The 12542-nt window shown below is 45.6% G+C and overlaps 1 long non-coding RNA gene across 1 annotated transcript; it reads left to right on the forward strand.

The window, feature by feature from the left end:
• The first annotated feature begins 1023 nt into the window (after positions 1–1023).
• LOC106888856 lies at positions 1024–11613 on the forward strand. Its single transcript, XR_001412208.1, has 5 exons — positions 1024–1220; positions 4487–4644; positions 5466–5618; positions 7036–7226; positions 8607–11613. It is a non-coding gene; the product is annotated as an uncharacterized LOC106888856 (long non-coding RNA).
• The last annotated feature ends 929 nt before the right edge of the window (positions 11614–12542 follow it).

The raw sequence follows: 12542 nt of genomic DNA on the forward strand, positions 1-12542 counted from the left end.
AGCTTCTCTTACATGACTCTTTTGGCCAAAGATCAAGCCATTTCCCAAAAGCCTTGTCATCCAGAAAGGGCTTAGTGCTGGCTTTCAGGCAGGTGTACAGATATATAGCAGCAGACACTGTTTTCTGATTTACACCGTCTCCATAGCACGCCTGCAAAATGGTCTTCAGTTGGATTTTGAACATCTCTTAATGCTGGGAGATTAACCACAGTTGGAGACGGTTCTTTGAATCTTGTTCATGGTATTTGCATCTGGTAGTTTCAGCTGATGTAGTGCTTCTTATAAAACCACTGAGGATCCATATAGAAATAACATGTTTCCCTCACCTGTAAAGGTAGCCCTAGCTTGTAACATTCTGATAGATCTTGAAAATTTATTGATGTTTATCACATTAGCTCTTCACGTTTTACGTTTCAGGTGACCTATGTGTTGTTACCTCAACTTTTTGGAACAGCAAACAAAGCCAAGTGTACTCCTTAAAAGAATTATGTGATCCCAGGGCAGGTAAGAGGACAGGAGGCAGTGACACAGGGCAGCCCTTCCTTGTTCTATGTTGTATTGAAGTAAAGGGTAATCATTATCCAGATTTCCTGGATTATTTTATTTTTCCTGAACTGGTTTCATTGGTACACCAAAGACCACGATTGAATGCATTTCTGGGCAAAATATTCTGTCATCTTTGATACTGTGTTCTGTTTTCCCTTTCTAGAGAATTATAAAACTCTTCTGGTCCTCCCAATTAGGAGAAATGTGCAAGTGATGAACTATTTTGCCTCATGTCAGAATGCCTTTTCCCTAAGTGCTGTTTACTCTCATGGTTTCTAGCCATTAGATTAAATAAGTTGTGTCTGTTACACTTCTATTTTTTTATCAATTTTTAAGTTAAAGTATATATCCAAACAGCTGTTTTTATTGGCCTGAAGTTCTAAGCTGCCAAGAAATTTTCCTACTGATTTTAACAGTTGCAAGTGTTAGTTATGTCAAGAGCTACTTGTTTGTGTTTGTGATTTTTTCAGATGGGGGTGGGGGGGAGGCAAAAAGAGAATACTGAGCCTGGAGCATCCCTTTTAGCTCAAGGAGCAAAACCAAATGGGAATATCTGGGTTATTTCCAAACTCCACTAATGTGGACCTCCCTCGTGAAAGAAACGGAATGATGTCATGTTCAGCAGTGCAGGAGAGGATCAGAGCATGCTCCTACCAATTCAGCATACCCCAGAGGTAATACCATGGGCTAATAGCCCATAATAAGGCAAAGAACTACCTGGTGCTTACATTTTTTGTATATAAACATGTGCATGTGTATATGTGTGTGTGCACATATGTGTGTGTATTTAAAGAACTATTTTTACAGGCTCTTGGAAGAAAAAGAATTTTTAAAGGGAGTTTTGGTTTCTCGTGAATTTCTTTTTTAATCTTTAATGAGTTCCCTTAGTGTTTTGCTGCAGAAGGTGAGGCTTTGGTTGCAGGCTCGTTTGTGCTTGGCTTCACTTTACTTTGTTTCTAGTGTTTCAAGGGATCAAAAAAAGCAAAACCAGTAACATTTGACCTTCCGAAGCTGGTAATGTCTGGTTTTTTGTTGCTGTTGTTCCCCTTTATCCTTGTCTTTTCATGGTGAAAAAGCAGTGTAAAACATTCAGCATTCATTTCCAGGTGATCTGTTCTTTTTCACCCCTCTCCTTCTCTCCCTTGAGATGGAGGCCCCTGCCATCCTTTCAGATGTCAGGAATTTTAGGAGAAGATTTATGCAGCAGCATAAAAAGGTATTGGACCATGTAGCGAGGGTCAGACATATGGTAGCAATGATTGTAGACCCCAGTAAAGCAGCAGCTTCCCTGCATATATTTGAACACATTATGGGAAATCTTTTCTGGATAGCAAAGTGCTTGGAGATACAGAATGTATTCTGAACTTGTCAGGTACGCGCCGTGCAAAACCTGTATGGGAACAAACAAATATTTTTCTTGCCCAAAATAAGTTAAACATATTTCTGTGTGGAAATGAGATTAAAGTCCTCATTTTCTTTCTGTCTTGACTCTAGCTGTTGAGAATAGCAGCCCCTCAGGTCTCTGGTAATGTAGTCTTCACCTCAAGTAGGGATTCTAAAATATTTAAGCGTCTCTCTCGTGAGGCTTCTTGTTTCCTATTTGTTTTTTGTTGCTAAGCAATGCATTTATACCCCCAAACTTAAAATTTACAACTCTCAAATTGTCCCTCAGCCTTATTCTCCAAACCTCACATCTGTAATGGGTTTTCCATCTGCCAGTTTTCCCAGGTCGCCCCATCCATCCTCAAGTCTGCCGAGGAAAAAGCCTTGTGGTTGAGGGTTTCTTTTTTTTTTTTTTTTTCCTTTTTTCAGTCTCCATCTGTAATTAATTTCTTGCAAAGCCACATCTGTCTGCTTAGGGCAGGGGAAGTGGGGAAGGGGAGGTAAAAAGTGAAGTCACTCTCTCCCTTTCCCAGTAAAATGCAGAATTTGGCAAGTGAGATTGTAGTTCTTTGGGGCATTTTAGCCATTCCCTTCCACCCTCCAACTCTCACCACCCCCTGCTCCAGTGCTCAGTCAAACATCTTACAGAAGGGTGAAGTACTGCTGTAGTTCAGCTGGTAGTTCTCCTGCTTGTGTGGGGCTTGTGGGTTTGGTCTGTGCTACAGCCCACATCTGATGCCGCAGTGTGTTTCTACTACCAGGGTTGCTGCAAAAGCTGCTGGCATCCTTTGGAAAACTTCCTTCTGTCAATATTTGAATTTTCAAATACCATACTAAATAGCTGCCATGATGTTTCTTTTCTAAAGACTTAAGAAATAGCCACAGCAGTCCCAGTCAATATTCCTTCTCTACCATCATCTAGTGCAGCTGTTCCAAAATCTTTTTATGTTCTTGCAGACCACCAGGTAGCTTTGAGCAGGAGCAGGGCTTGCTGTGAGGCTGGTAGCCTGCTTGGTACCCTACTCTGCTGTTGTAGGGGAAAGCAGAAGGAACCAGCAGAAGGAATGCAGCCAGGACAAAACCCATAGTGCAATGACTGCTCTGGAGTCTTGGTGTGAAGGTCTGCAAGATGCTGTCTTGTTCTGGAGTTTCTTTGAGGCATGTGATCTTCCTCACTTTCCCCTTGAGAACTGCAGTTAGAGAGGAAATACCTTCCTCTCCTGCCTCTGTGCTGGAAATAGTTGGCATTGATCCCAGAGCCTGGCCTTCCATCAGGTCACCTGTCCAACGCAAGGTCCTTATCCCCCTGTGTCACCTGCCACCATCACGTCCTGGCTTCTCCAGCTTCCTTCACACTGAAAAAGTGCGGTCATAATTTAGTAGAGGTCGTCGTCATCCTATAGAAAAGTCTTTGAAAAGGACTATAGCAAGGTAGGTTGGCCACTGGCTGGAGGACCCACTGACCAGCTTCTGACTAACCATAGTCTTGTGAATGACCATCTGAGAGCTGCTGAGCTTGTGTAGTGAGTATCACCTTGGAGACCAAGGTTCAGTGGCCTCTTCCCAGCCTCTGAGCTTGTCTGCTTGCAGAGCTTGGGAGAGATTCAGCAAAGTAAACTGGTTGCTTGCGTGGGAGGAACACAAAAACCCTGACACTTATAGGGAGTCCAGTGGCTTGTTCCCAGCCTCTGAGCTTGTCTGCTTGCAGAGCTTGGGAGAGATTCAGCAAAGTAAACTGGTTGCTTGTGTGGGAGGAACATGAAAACACTTAGAGGAAATTGGCCCCCAGGTATTTCTGGAGATCTGGGGTTTCAGCTCTTTGTTAGTCTGACCGTGGGAGGAACACAAAAACCCTGACACTTATAGGAAATCAGCCCCCAGGTATTTCTGGAGATCTGGGGTTTCAGCTCTTTGTTAGTCTGACGCAGGTCAAATGCCAAAGGTTCTCCAGATTGAACGTTGCTGGTGTCAACAGCGCTGATCTGAGTGTCCAGCACGTCCTTCTCACCCACTGCTCCTCCCATCCTTGTTCCAGGTGGCACAGCTACTGTTATTAATATGGTAATTAATATGGGTTAAATATTTATTTACGTTGATGCCAGATGATTTTTAATCAAGGTAAATTCTGCAATTCAGGTTACTGCACGGCCTCGCAGGCTATTGTATTGGCACAGCTGAAGGGCTGGCAGAGGGGTGGCAGGAGAAATGGTGAGAAGTGTGATGGGGGCAACTGAAATTGGTGGTTCTACTGGAAAACGTGGCTGTTTGTTAAAAGTACTGCCTGATATCTAAGGCAGAGCATGTCCTCTGCAGGGCTAAGCACACAATATGCAGCCTGTTTGTTGCCTGTGCCTACGCAAACACATTCTGGAGTATTGCTTTCAGGAAAAGTGTTTTTGGGATGATGTCCTTAATAAAAAATGGCCTGATTTAGAATAACAGGATAAAGAATTGAAACGCTGAGTAGTTAATAATTGTAGAAACTTCCTGACCTGGGGTTCATCCCTGTTGGGCGTACAACTGAGGTGTTCCTCCAATAACTCTCCCAAAATTACAGGTTAAAAGGGGAGCTATTGTATGAGCAGAAGTACTGTAGAAGGACCAATGGAAACCGGAGAAAGCGGCTGAGAACGGGAGCGTTGGTTGGGAAGGCATCCTAGCAGAGCCCCTGGAGAAGAACTGAAGCCGGCTTGTGCGGTCACTTGGAGTACACAGGTCGGTGGGGATATTGTGTGTCGCACCACACATCTGCCACGGCTGCCAGAGTACAGTGGGACCTTGTTTCAGCACAGCCATATTAGTAACGTGTCTGGAAAATGACTTTTGGCAAGGGGCAACTTAAACAGCTTTATTCTGCCTCACAGTCAGCTCTCAAATGGCTTTAAAACACAGAATGGGTTGCAGCAGTCTCTTGAAGTGCCAGAGATGCTCGTCGTGGCTACGTGTCCGTCAGGAAAAGGACGTCCAGGCCTGGGTAGGTGTGTGTGAAAGAGCTTTGGATCACCTGCTGAAAGATCATCACCCAGCAGGAACTGGGAATCCTGCCAGCAAACTGGGAGCAGATTTGGAGTGGTGAATGTCAGCCCCGTTTCAAATCTCTCTGAAATCCTCCTGTTGTCCCCAGGCCACCGTGACTATGTGTTTCTATCTCCCCATTTTAAGAAACTTCATTTTAATGCTGGCTAGGGGAGGAAAGGGGGAGCTCTGTGAGAAGCAGGCTGTGGTGGCAGCAGCTCTCTGAGGAGCAGACTCATAAAAATAATGTGGTGAGAAAATTAGTTTGATTCCAGTGTAAAATGATGCAAATTTGAAATAACACTGACACCCTGTGGAGATGTGTGGAGGGACATTCTGCAGGTCTTCATCGTTGTTCCTGATACTATAGGCAAGTAATTAGATTCCTTCACGTCATCTTTTAGAGGAGACTTTAATTTTTTTCCAGGGAAAAGTTTCATCTTTTTCTAAGTCCAATTAAAAAATAAAAATCCTTTATATCTTTTCTATTAGAAATAATTCAATTTTTTTTAATCTTATAGTTAAACCCACAAAAGCTCATTTGCCAAAATGACAAGAGGATGATGAGGAATATTCTACAAGATCTGAAAAATGTACATTTAATGGGTTGAGTTTCCCAAAGGACTTTCTTCTGCACAGCTAGAACCATTGGGAGGAAGCTGCTCCATGCCAAGGTGAAGTCAGGATGCTAATAATTTCCCTTCCAGCCTGGTCTATTGTTTAAAAATGCAAGAGCAAAAAGGTTTGTCTGGGTTGTAAATGTGCGTTTTGAATATGCAGAGCAACAACTTCGTGTTTTGCTTGTTCTTTCTGGAAGTCATTTCACTGACTGTCTGGCTCTTAGGAGTGTGTCTTGAGATTCCCTAATGTGTTGGTGTTCTGCATTTATTTCTGGGCAGAGAGCATCCCAATTAAAAAGGGATGTTTCCCTTTTTAATTGAAACACAGGATCCCCGTTTACGTGCAGGGTTAAAGATCAGAAATAAAAGGATGGTGATGAAGGAGGCTCCTGGTGATGGGAGTGCAACCAGGCGTTGCACGGAAGAGATGATGGCAGTGTGAGAGCACTCCTGTTTCTCATACACGGTGAACCTGAGTGCTGGGAGTGCACTATTCACTCTGGTATTGCCTGGTCTAATTAATTTCCCCCAAGGATGATAATGTGTTTAATTCTCTTGGGCTTGCATTGTCTGCAGAAGGGAGGACTGAGCCAGGCTGGGCCGAGCAGGGACAGAACATGCAGTGGAGTTTGCATTGTCTGCAGAAGGGGAGGACTGAGCCAGACTGGGCCGAGCAGGGACAGAACATGCAGTGGAAATGAGTTGTCATATAAACTCAACGGTTGCTAGAGCTGTTTGCAAGGAGAAGTTGATCCTTGGTTTTGTGGATAAGCAAGGTCAGACACAGTTAGTGCTCCATGGTGTTCAGGGATTATTTTCCCATTGGAAGAATGTTGATTAGCACTACACCCTTGCTTGGTCTTTGGAGATGCCTTCCATCCTAGAGGAAGTGCAAGCTCTACTGTATTGAGGGCTTTAAAGATACCATCTCACCTCTCAAAATATTTCAGGACGGTGGGCAAAATGCAGTATGGGTTTGCTTAACTAACTAGCCATGTCAGCTCTCCCTCGAGCTCCGTACTTTCATCTGCTGAGATCAATATTTAATGTGCCTAGCAGAGCTGCTGCATGGAGGAGCAGTAAGATGATGGCCAAGCAGCCACTTTGTTTTCAAGTGGGAGCCCTGTCTCAACAGTTGGGGAAGGGATTTCTGCACAGACCCAGCATGTCTGTTCATAAGAAGCTTTGAGATGAAAAGTATTTATAGACAAAAAAATTCTTGTGGAAGAATCCAGCTTCCAAGACTGGAAACGTTCATGGAAATAGGATTAGACTCGACATGTGAGTGGCTTAGCCCCCAAATGGCTGGGCTTGCTCTCTCCCCATTCCAACCCCTCAAAACCCTTCCTGGTTGTGCTCCAGATGCAATATCCTCAGCCCCACCAGCTGCAGATGGGGTAACGCAGGCTCGCCCACTGCCAAGCTGACTCTGGCCCAGAGGGCTGCCGTTCAGAGGTGTATTTCCTTTCAGTTGTCTCCTGAACTCACTGCCACCAAATGGTGCTCCAGCCACCTTCTGAGCAGAAGGGGAGAGAGAAATTCTACAACAGTTGCCTACAGCCCTGAAAGGAAGCCATCAAGAGGGTTATCTGTAAGGAAGTATGTTGACTCACAGAGGTCGAGGACAAGCAGCATCAATATCTCCTTCTAAATAAAGGTTAGGTAAGTTTGGGTGATGTCCCATCTCACCAGGAGATGAATTGGAAGCCTTTTTCATGAAAGCAACTCTCTTTCAGCCCTAGAACGTGTAAGCAGCCAAGTTGGGGAACTTTTTTTTCCTAAGTTATTAAATCTTGACCCCAAGTCGGTTCTCAAGCCTTGTGTTTAGGATCTTTGCTCTGATGTCTGTTAAAATGGCTGAGCACACTTTCAGAAGGCTTACATGGAGAATGAAGGACTTTCATACCAGGAATCAGATAAATCAGTCGCACCAATTAAAAAAATATCCAGGTGACTCTGCTGACAGCCTGAAAAAGTGGTAGGAAGAACTGTAAGAGCCTCTGTGTGACTTACTGGCTAAAGTCAGCTAGTTATGATTTAAATATCTTGAATTATTTCAGGCTCATGCACATACACAAGAGAAGAAGAAAGGTATACAAAAGCCTGGCTGGCATGTTATCATGGTACAGTGACTTTGTTCAACCTCTCAGTTGAACAGGGCCTGAATTGTTATGAGAAGCTTGAGAATACTGTTGTTTTGATCCAACATCTCTAACTTTTCTATTATTTCTAATGAGAAAAGGAAAATCTCTGTACTGTGGAGTTCGTTTTCCGAGCAAGGCAGCCCCTCTTCTCCCTTTCTTTTTTCCCAGGCTATGCTGAACCCTCATCTTTTAAACAATACCCAGAATCATGCACACAGCTTTGATTTGCCACATTCTACCTCCCAAAAATTGATTTTGGCTGCTGGTCCTTCATGAAACAACCAAACCTGACTTGCACCTTAATTTAAAAACACTCCAAGTCCAAAAAAAAAAAAAGGGGGGGGGGGGGGTAAAAATGCCTTAAACTCCCTGGATTTTGTTTTTTGCGGTGACTGGACCGACTGATTTGAAATGGCCGCTCCAGCGCTGTTGTCAGGTTTGGTCTGTGTGTGCAGCTGTGATGAGATTTTAATGATCCTCAAGTTCTCCATCTTCTTCCGACACAGCCTCCGGTGGTGAGGATGCAGAGGGTAGGAGTTGTGCTCCACAGAAAACCCACCCCAACCAACGCCTGGGCTTCGTTTAACTGCTCTTTGTTTCGTTGTTACTCTTTCATTCCTTTCATGCAAAATGTGAAAGCACAGAAAAATGCCTTAAACTCCCTGGATTTTGTTTTTTGCGGTGACTGGACCGACTGATTTGAAATGGCCGCTCCAGCGCTGTTGTCAGGTTTGGTCTGTGTGTGCAGCTGTGATGAGATTTTAATGATCCTCAAGTTCTCCATCTTCTTCCGACACAGCCTCCGGTGGTGAGGATGCAGAGGGTAGGAGTTGTGCTCCACAGAAAACCCACCCCAACCTGGGCTTCGTTTAACTGCTCTTTGTTTCGTTCCTCCCAGGGATCAGGACTCTTCCCCCTCGCCAGGAGGAGGTTGGATCTGTGGTGGGCTGGCTGCTGCTCCACCAGGGAATGAGGTTGGGATTCGGCAGCAGGACAGGTAGGACCAGGCGTGGGGCTGTCAAAGGAACACACACACACACAGAGTCAAAAAATAAGCTTGTGCAATGCAAATTTGTATTGCTGAGCTATTCCCTTACCAGCCTTCCTGCTCAGGTGGAGAGGTAACATCTTCAGGCTGCTTGTCAATTATACTGCAAATAAGCATTGTTTAATTAGTAGCGACATTTAAAAGCAATTAAGTTTAAATGCTAAGTGTATGCTTTTGTCTTTTCAGTTAAACACAGTTTTGGAGAAAAAAAATAATTCCAAATATTTAATTATAAAAATTACAATCTAATTGTGTAAATAAGCCTGACACTACTATAAAAAGATTCTTAATCTCTTGTATAACTGCTTTAACTTCATGCCTCAGGGTGCAGTATTGTATTAAAATATGAACACATCTAGCTTCTTACTGTAACTCTTCTGCCCAGCAGTTGTCTGGGGAGCAGTTGGGGCGTGCGTTTCCTCATCTGCTTCAGGCAAAATCACCCAAGGTAGCTCACAGCACCTCTACAGACTAACCCTGGGGATTTTTCCCTGAAGCACGTTAGGGAGTGATGGTGCAGAACTTCTCAGCGGGCAGGAATTTGGTGCTAGTGACTTCATCTGCTGATAGTGACCAGCAGCTGGGGGGCATAGTATCTCAGGCTGGATCTGGAAAGGGAGGGCTGCTGCTGTCCTTCCCTCTGGACAGGCCCAGGAGAGAGGAGCAAGCTCTTCCTGCTCCTTCAGGAGCCAGCAAACCTGCTGGCAACAGATTAGGTCACCTTGACTGAGTCATCATTTGTCACACTTGCCATTTGTGCTTGCTTGGGAGACCTGCATGCTTGGTCCAAAGTCTGGATCTCATCCATCTGATCCCAGTACTAAGGATCTGGCCTTTTTCACCACATACTGAGGGACTCTTTTGCCACTTTCTAGTCTCAGCGAAAGCTTTCTTGTGGCATCTTTATGCTGAACAATGAACTTGTGGCCCTTCTTTGCCTAAAGGTAGCACCACAAGGAAGGTGTGGGGAGGGTGGCCCCTAGGTTGCATTAACCACCATGCTGATGTGATGGGATGCAGCCAAGCCTGGCAAGATGGAATAGACCCCATGCACCCAAGTGCTGCTCAGCCCAGCTGCCCTGTCCTTTCCCAGGCTCTGTCTCATCTTTGCTGGTCCCACTATTTCAGGTTCTTTCACCATTCCTGTTTCACAATATCCAAGAACTCCTCTTCAGAGGTAAGTCAAGGCATGGATACCTGTTCTTCTCACCACTGCCTAGCAGGGAGAAATACAGAGTTGGGGATAGCACCTATTTAGTTGAAGAGTTTCCATTCGAGAGCCTGTGCTTGATACCTGACCTCAGCATCACCCTGTCTGAAATAGTTTCTGTAACTTTAGCTTATTGTTTCCATTGGCACATGGTTTTATTTTATATAGATATCTTCTGCGAAGCGACACTTAACATGCTTCACTGGGTCTAAGTAGTGTTCTTGACTCAGGAATTTCTTTTGTATTGTATAAATCTGATTTCAGTCTGTTGCCAGGATCACACACCTCTTTTGAATAGGAAGATCTGTGCAGCATCTGGTGACAGTGTGCATGTTGATTTAAAGCTTTCTCCTTCTGAGCATGCAGAGATTTTCCTGGAGCAGATAGAATTATTTAACAGCCTCTCTGGCGTCCTTCCCACACCAGCCCCAGCTTTAGAGACGGTCCTTTGACTGCTGTTCCCCAGTCAGACCTTGTTCTCCAGCCTGAGACAGTCCTTGTTCCCGTGACCTACAGATTTTTTCTCCATCAGCTCTTTTTCTTGATCTTCCTGGAGTCCTTGGCAAGGGATAATGGAGCTATGTTGGCTTTAGAAGACGGTCGCGACTACCCTGTCTTCTCCTGGTCCCTCTGCCATCTGCCATCCTCAGCTCCATGGCTTGTCCGTAACATAATCCACTTGGCCACTTCTAGCTCTTAATGTTTCTATAGCTGTAGTCAAGTGCTCAGACTTAAATATTAATGTGCTAATTAATAATGAAACCCATAACTGTAGCTGGGTTTAAAATTTTAATTCGGTGAGGAGTTAGCAGGGGTGCAGCCCATAACAATGAAACCAATCTATTAATATATATATATATTTAAGTATCTTTGCCTCTAGCAATATCATTGCACGAGGAAAGCATCCTGTGTATGGATGTCTGTGAAGATGTTTGCTTGTGACACTTGGAACAGGAAGTCATAAAGTACTAGGTATGATGTGGGTTTGGTTTTTTTTTTTTTCCAAAGGCGTTTTTAAAAGTCATGTTAAAAAAGGTTTTCATTCCGAGGCTTAAAAAATGGAGGAGGGGAAAGGAAAATTCCTGGAAAGAACTATATTTATTTTCCACTTCAGACAGGCCAGTCTGCTAATGCAGCATTTGTTGCAGGCTTAAAGTAGCCGAAGGTATTGCATCCAATGACGTTTATGAAGTCACAGTGAGCCAGTGATAACAAAAGCAGTGCCGTTACGATGCTCCCAACCAAACAAATCTGGGATGCTCTGCGTGGGAAATGTTAGATCCATGGGTGAGATGAAGAATTCCTGCCTGTCCCTCCGCGAGGGATGGCTTTCCAGCGCCACAGAAAGAAACTTTCTTTGGCTTGGGCAGGAGTGGGTGGAAGCCAGAGGGATTGGGATGTAACCGATGTGTGTTTCTCAACAAGCTCCCCTCTTTCCCAACAGCCCATCCCACCCTGCCTGGTGGTGAACTCCTTCCCGTGCCACCCAGAGGAGGAGAGCTGAGGGACGGAGCTGTCACGTAGGAGCCCACTTCCTCCACCATGAACTTCTGTGGTGGGAACCTTGTACTTCTTCTCACTGCCCCTTTCCCACTTTAGCTCCAGACCTGCATCTATGGTATGGAGTGGTGTGTGTAGGAGACCATCTTCCAAGTGTATACGTGTGGGATTTCTTCTCCCTTCTCCCACACAAATAAAGCAAAAAAAAAATTAAAATTGTGTTTATAATTGAGCAAAAACTTGTGTAAGAAGAACCATGATGCAGTTGAGGGGGAGACCTGGATGGTTGGTACTGAGGTGGTGGTGGAAGGAGGTGGTGGTGGTGGAAGGAGGTGCCCTCGGGATGCCTGAAGAAGGGGGAGGGAGTGACCTCCTGTGACCTGATGGGCTGTTACCAGGAATAGGTGGAAATAGGGTGGGCAAAAGGGACAAAAAAATTATCAGAAGCAGCACCTTGGAGCAGAAACAATGGAGAAGGTGGAGAAGGAATGGGATGTATAGGCTGTTGTTGTGGGGCCTGTGTGTAATATACACACACACACCACCATCATAATATATATATAATATGGAGTATAGTATGGTGTAATAATACTGTATAATAGGGTTATACTTCTCAATTCCCAGAAGCCAAATATCTCTGGGTAGCGTTACTGGAATCCTCGCCCCCCGTCCCGCACGCAGCCAGAGCTGAGGATTTTTAATACACCTTAAAAACTGCCCCTCTCCCCTCACTTCACCCTCAAAACTCTGGCCCCGCCCCCGGAGCAACAGGCCCTGCCCCTTCGCCGCCGGGAGGCGGGGCTTATTCGCCGCTCCCATCCCATTGGCCGGCCGGCGGTGGCGCTGCCTCCGCCGCTCCCATTGGAGGCGAGGGGCCGAGGGCGCTGGGAGCCTGCCTATGGGAGGGCGCGTCACCTCCCCTTAGCGAGGGAAAGGCGGCCGGCTGATTGGTCGGCGGGCGGAGAGGGGGGAGGCGGGGCGGCCGCCCATTGGCTGTGGGGGGCGGGGGCAGGCTGCCGGGCGGCACCATGTTGGGGAGCTGGCGGGGGCTGGCGGCGGCGGCGCCGGCTGAGGGG

The sequence above is a fragment of the Calidris pugnax genome, unplaced genomic scaffold (assembly GCF_001431845.1).
Source record: "Calidris pugnax isolate Ruff unplaced genomic scaffold, ASM143184v1 scaffold63, whole genome shotgun sequence".
In the NCBI taxonomy this organism is placed as follows: Eukaryota; Metazoa; Chordata; class Aves; order Charadriiformes; family Scolopacidae; genus Calidris; species Calidris pugnax.